The 6,692-nt window shown below is 54.4% G+C and overlaps 1 long non-coding RNA gene across 1 annotated transcript; it reads left to right on the top strand.

The window, feature by feature from the left end:
* The first annotated feature begins 980 nt into the window (after positions 1-980).
* LOC123385319 lies at positions 981-4,145 on the top strand. The gene is made up of 3 exons (XR_006597627.1): positions 981-1,535; positions 2,706-2,897; positions 3,929-4,145. It is a non-coding gene; the product is annotated as an uncharacterized LOC123385319 (long non-coding RNA).
* Positions 4,146-6,692: the final 2,547 nt, after the last annotated feature.

The raw sequence follows: 6,692 nt of genomic DNA, 5'->3' as shown, positions 1-6,692 counted from the left end.
GACCTCAGGCAAAAAGGAACCTCAGTAAAAGTAAATTCTGGGTTTCTTTTTCTGTTGCCCTAAATTTATAGTTTAACCCTAGTCGACTATTGGCCTTAAAAAATGCTAGGGTGGGGCATCTGGGTGGCTCCATCAGTTGATGAGTGGAGCATCAGACTTCGTTTGGCTCAGGTCATGACCTCCAACTGGTTTGTGAGTTCGAGCCCACATGGAGCTTGCTGCTGTCAGCAAGGAGCCCACTTTGGATCCTCTGCACCCACCCCCCCCCCCGCCGCCCCTCTCCCTCCCACACTCTCAAAAATAAATAAAACATTTAAAAAAATACTAGGGCAAGTTTAGTAGTAGCTAAATACTACAGAGCAAGTGCCTCCTTTCCTTTCATACATTTACTTCTATTTAATATTCTGTGGAAATTCGCCTCTTTATTTGCCATAGTTTATCTTTTCTTATATCTGTGCTTCCAAACTAAATAGCACTAATCCGAATGCATACCTCTCTGCGTGCCAGCGTCTAGCCTTGTGTCTGTGTCTACTGTGTATGTAAATATTGGCAAGTCTCTCCGTGGGTAAAGCTGCAGTGTGCATGGTCTGTGTTGTCATACAGTGTCTCTGGGGTGTGTAAATGTGTGTGGGGGTGTGAGACCGCACTAGTAGCCACTATCACTGCCACTCACTAGTCCTGTTCTCTAAACAGGTTCTTTGGAGATTCAGTTTTTCATAATTAAGACTAAGGTGTGGTTAAAAAACAGAAGTACATTTTCCTGGAAACCAGCAGTCTTCATTTGCAACTTTTATTGGCAAACCTGGCTGCCAGTAAATACATTCCTTGGCATCTCCTAGAATGTAATTCACTTGATGAAGCGGCCTTGCCTTTTCTGTAACGTGCACATCAATTAAAAGGGGCCGCCTGGAAGGAATGTAGCCGATGGCTGCAAGCCCCAATACCAGGTCACCTCGGGCTCCAGGAACAAAAACGTCCCTCGTCCCTGCCTTGGAGTCTGAGATGGTCTCTCCACGGGACTTCAGACTATTCTTGCTTGGACCCTGGGTAGATTGCAGGGTGCTAAAACAAGGAGCCGGACACTTCGGGGTCCCACTCTAGCTTCGTGACCTCCCCCAGGGACCCCTACCTCAGGAGCCCCTTTCCCCAGGAAAGGCTCCGGAAGTGATGGGCCTGCGAGGGGCAGTATAGCCTCCCGCCGCCTCAGAGGCGCAGGGGAGACCAAGCCACGGACCGCAGGGGGCGCTCGGAGCACGCGCAGTGCCAAGTGAAGGAGCCCAGAGCCACCGGGGCGAGTCCGGGGCCCCAGGACACGGGACTTGGCTGGGGCTGCGTCCCCAGCCCGGGAGCCCCAGCCCAGTGCTGCCGAGTGGCCTCTGGACTTCCCACACTTCTTCCCTGCTCTGCGTTCGCGGGGGAAAAGGCGGGAAGTCTGTGGAAGGAGGAAGGGGAGCCCGAACCCCGGGCCACCGCTTCCAACCGCAGGCGCACGCCAGCACAGCCGCCCTCCCCGGAGGCCGATTGCTCCGATCCAGGTGCCTGCCGGTCCCTGCCCTGAGAAGTGCAAACAGCCGGCTCGGGGTCGAGGGCCCCGCGGCAGTTCCCCAGAGTCCAAGGGTGCGAGGCTGATCGCGCTTTCCGCACACCAGGCCCGGCCTTGCATACGCTCGGTTGGACGGCCCGAGGTGGGGTAAGGGACGTCGGGAGGGATGTCCCAGAGCTCAAGCCCTCCGGGCAATCGTAGGCCCCGGGAAGTCGAGGCTCAGGCTCTGCGACGGTGGCTCTCCAGCTAGGAGAAGGGTGGCAGAGCCGCGGGGCGGGGCTGGAGACCCGGGAAGCACTCGTCTCCCGCACGACACAGGCCCAGCCGCCAGCAAGGTGCAGCCGACCTCGCCCGGCCTGCGGTTCTGAACTGTCTGTGGGTCTTTTCACGGATCAAAGCCTTTCCACCAACACCCGTAGCCAAGGCGCGTCCGTGCCGGAGCGCGCGCTTTTCAGTCCAGCCCGGAGAAGGCGCCTACACCCCGTGGTTTTCTGACGGCTGGCGCCCGCCGGTACCCTACAATCTCGGTGCTGTGCTACAGCCTCTGGGGCTGGAGGACCGCTGCGCCGTGCGCGGCGCGCGCCTTAAATGAGCAGATGTTACCAAGCTGGGAGGAAGCGGGGCCTCTACACTTTCAGCACCTGGCTTGCGGCAGCCGCCCTGAGTCTGTTGGGGACCTGGATGCGAGGACACAGAGGTGCGCGCATGCACGCGCAGGCACCTAATCCTTTCCGATCATCCACCCTTTTATAGATTTTATTCTTGTCCTGGGTTATTAATTCAAGAAGACATTTCGGGTCTCCATCTACCTCTGCCTGGACAAAGGAACCCCTGAGTCTTCCGTAGCCAGCCACTACAACGTAAAGATTCACTTCCGTTATGCCTTGTGTCCCTTTCTTGCTACTCAGCCCGGCTCTGAGGTGACAGGTGGGCCAGCCCGACGGGGTAACCAAGAGCAGGTGCTGGCAAGCATTCTCCTGTGTAATTAGGGGGACAGCCCAGCTTGGGGACTGGGGGAATGACGTTAAATTATTCCATCACATAAACTGTGAAGGGTTGCTTCTACCAGAGCAACTATCCAATTAGTTCAATCATGTAGACAGGCAATGTAGATCACTTTAAAACATAATCGAAAAACAAATGCTCTTTTTATTTATTGTAGCAAGTATTTTTCTGCTGAGGAGGGAGCAGAATTAGAGGTACTGCGTTAACTCAATCTCTTCTCAGAAGCCCCCCAACTAAGAGGGAAGAAGGAAGAAACCCGCTGAGTCTCGGCAACCCAGACATTCGGTCCCCGCCTCCTCCCTCAGCTGAAAAGTCACATTGAAGACCAAGGCTACCTTCGGAGCTGAAGGTTTGGTAACGAATAACGGTTACTGACACCGAAATATCCTCCCTTACCCCTGGACTCCTGGTCTACGCAAATGAGGCCATATGTAGAACTACAGGCATGTATCTAAATATCCCAAAGACACCCCCACACGGACTTTGTTGCAGTTGTTTGTGATTTCGGTCTAGTGGGGAGTTTTCAAATTTCATTGGCAGAATAAATGCCTTAATCTTCCAATTTGTCCCCTAGCAGCGAAGGGGACAGCGAAGGGGCTGCTGACGTGCAGCCTCCCTCCTGGGTTTGCAGAATCCCTTAGATTAGCGGCACCGTCTAGAACAGGGGAAGCCCCTTCCCTCATCTTCTAAGCCCGCCTTTCCTGTTTCCGCAGCTCCTGGGCTAAGCTCCCCCCCCCCCCAAAAAAAAAAAATCTCTCAAGGGCGTCCTAGATTCCCCTACGATGGGCCGGTTTCCTGGGCAAAACCGAGAGCCAAAAGCTGGATACGCGGGAACAGAGGACTGGGAGGGGGTCTGGGCAGGTCACAGGGGCGATTGGGCTGCCGGGCCCGAGGGGGACGCTGGAAACTCCCCGAGGGGTCTCTGACGGAGAGGACAATCTATGCACCCTAGGCAGGGCTCAGACGCCTGGAGACTCATTTCTTGAACTCGGAGCTCGCCCGATCCTTCTTTCCTTATTATTATTGACTGGAATAAAAAGAAGAGAAAGAGCTCCTTCTGGTTCCTGGTGACCTGCGTTAGGGCACCATCTCCTCCCCCACTCCCCCCAATACACACATTCCTGTGGTGTCCCCACGTTCCCAAATCCAGGCATTTCCTGGAGTGCTGGCCACATCTCCCTGGTTCTTTTCTACAGTAGGGGCCCGGTGAGGCCTTGTTTTAAATATCGTTGTGACGTCACGCCCCCTCCTCAGAGCTATGAGCCCGTAAGTGGGCCCCGGGAACTGTAACCCCACCTGGCAGGTCAAGGAAGGGCTGGGGGTTGCAGGGCGGGCCAAACGACAGCTCCACCAAACATCCATTACCGCTGTCGCCTGCAGGACCTTCAGGCTGCAACTATGGGAGGTGTCAGAAAAGAAGCCCAAGGTTTCCTGCGGGGGCATGTCTGCCAATTGAGTCAGTAGTTGTCCGGAAGACGGATGATTGAACTACCCCGAGGAGCAGCAAAAACGGGGCAATCAAAAACTTTAAACTGAAAAATAAAAACTTTACCCATTCCCCCAAAGACTTTATTTCTGTGCCTTAACATTAAAACAAGACCACTAACAACAATAATAAAATAAGCAAAGTACTTGAAATATAATCAAGCCGTTTACTGGAGGTTTGCTTCCGAGTAAGCTTATAAAATACAAATGCAAATATCTTTTCCTGGCGAATATCCAGAGCTAAACCAGTGGAAAGTTGATCTTTATAAAACTGCACCTCTCCATTTTTTTTCCGCATGCCAGATACTAATTTCACAACGGCAACTTTTATATCCAAAGCGGGGAGCCCAGAACACCCCCGCTGTTCGATTTGCAATTTACATAACAAGCTGTTTACATTTCTCTGGGCTGCTGAGCGAGAGCGAGGAGAGGGCAGGGGATAGTGAGCTGGGGGGAGACAGTGAAGCACAACCGTCCATTGCAACACCCAGGGTCCGCTGGCATTTCCCACAATAGGAAAACAAACGAGTCGCTATTGCCACTTTCTCTCCAAGCACTGCCAGCAGTGGAGATGCGTTTAAAGTCCAAATTCACCAAACGCTGGGGTGTTTAGGGAGACCACTTAATTGGTCTCCAGGTTGAAACCAAAATGCTCCCATAAAGCCTCAGCCAAAGGGGCTGGTTATGTCAGGGTACAGGGCTGGAAATGGGACACAAATTCCTTTTTCAAGTCGGGGGTCTTCTCTTCCCTCCCTCCCCCTGCTAGTGTTTAGGAAATATCAAGTACTGAGCCTCCTGCTGATAAATCAAGCGTTTCTTCCATTCCGAGACCCCGCCTTTCAAACACCCTGGAAAAGGAGTTTCAAGTGTCCCAAGAGCACAGCAGGCCAAGAGGTAGCTGCCACAGGAATGGGAACTTCTGGGCCCCCCCCCCCAAGGCTAGTTCTAGAAGGAGCAGGTCCTCTTCTCTCCGTGTAAATGTCCATTCTGAAACACATTGTTGTTGTTGTGTGTTTTTTTAATGTTCAAGTGACACAGAGCTGAGCCCGCTACACAAGATAGCGTCTTAACATCTAACAACTGAAGCTACAAGGAGAATTTTTGTGAGTGAGAAAACCGGGATTCCAGCTGAGAAGCCAAAAGGGGCTCCCAACACATCCTTGCAGTTAAAGATTGTCAGAAATTGGGGGAGTGGAGGTGTTAAATGCGTCACACTACTCTTCTTCACAGTTTCCTAAACTTGCCAGTTTCCCCAGCTTCTAGTAAAGAATCCAGTGTTCAGTCTTCAGGAGGGTCTTTTCTAGAGTTGCCAAAACACAGAAATGCGCTGCAGGCACAGGGAGGCCAATCTTTTTCTTGCTCCTTCGTTTCCTTTCTTCTGTCGTCTTTCCATCCCATTCCAGTCGCTCAGAAACTGCAAATCTCAGGCGTGCACAAGGGTACGCTTTGTATGCTTACCACCCCCACCCCAATCCTTGAGCCATTCTGCAGGTGTGATTCTGAACATTTTCCCCCAGCACACCCGTTATCTCTGAAAGCCGGCAGCCCCGCGCGTGTGGAGATGGAGGTTAAACTGAGACGCGTTAAGTTCTTGGATGTGTTTATTTGCCTCTTGTCATCACACCTGCTAATGTCACTGAGCCCGAAGCGTGACCCCTCCTCTGAGCAGAAACATGCCGGACCAGACAAGACCCATAGGCCAGTGGCAAACCTTAGGGATCACGTATGCACACACCCCCTCCCTACCACAGGGAAGCGCAGAAAGCCTCCTGGCCTCAGCAGCCTGAGCCTCAAGCACCCCCGGGCCGCCAAGGGCCCTTGGGGCACAAGAAGCAGGGTGTCTTGAAGCTGGGCGGGCGGAGCCTACCTGGGCAGCGGTCCGGCAAGGCCCCATATACCCCCCCCCCCCACACACACACCTTATTTCTACTGGGTAGGGGTCACGGGGAAGACGAGGTGGGGCGACAACTCCTGCCCCACTGGGAACAGCATGGCTGTGACTAAGCCTTTAAAACTGTGTCTTTTGTAACCCAGCTCCAGACAAGAGGACCTCCAGGTGGGGGGCAAATGAACACATGTGTGAACCCAGTGAGAGTGGCGACGGGAGGGAAGAAGTGGAAAGAGAGGAAAGGTGAGGGGAAAGGAGGAGGGGAAGAGAGGCCCAGGAAATCCCGGCCCTGGTGCCCGCAAGATCCGACACCGAATGGGAAAGAGCCAGTTGGGGCTCGAGGACTCGGTGACATCTGGGAGCAATGGACAGAGGAAGGGTCTGCGTAGGGTACAGGAGGACCCAGGAAGTCTGCGGGACCAAAGGACGCCTGTGCAGAGAGCTGGGGGGTGGAAGACAGTACCGGCGGAGGCGGCGGTGGGCATCTGGGAATAGGGGGCCGATCTTGCTGTGGGTGGCAAGCCTGGCGCAGGCAAGGGTAGGAGCAGGGGCAGGGGCAGGGGCAGGAGCAGGGGCAGGGGCGCAGACTCCGAACGGCCGGCGCGCGTGTGGTCAGCCCGGCGGTCCTCCCGCAGCTGGGCGCGGGCCGGCAGGGTTCGGCCTCCGGCTCATTCAGAGGCGGTTCTCGCCTACCATTGGCTGCTGCCGCTGTGGTGGGGCGGGGCTCCGCTGCCCGGAAAAAATGTAACTGCGTAAAAAAGTCCTCGCCTG

The sequence above is a fragment of the Felis catus genome, chromosome B2 (genome assembly GCF_018350175.1).
Source record: "Felis catus isolate Fca126 chromosome B2, F.catus_Fca126_mat1.0, whole genome shotgun sequence".
NCBI lineage: Eukaryota > Metazoa > Chordata > Mammalia > Carnivora > Felidae > Felis > Felis catus.
Note: the sequence above shows the minus strand (reverse complement) of the source record. Positions and strands in the feature narration are given on the sequence as shown.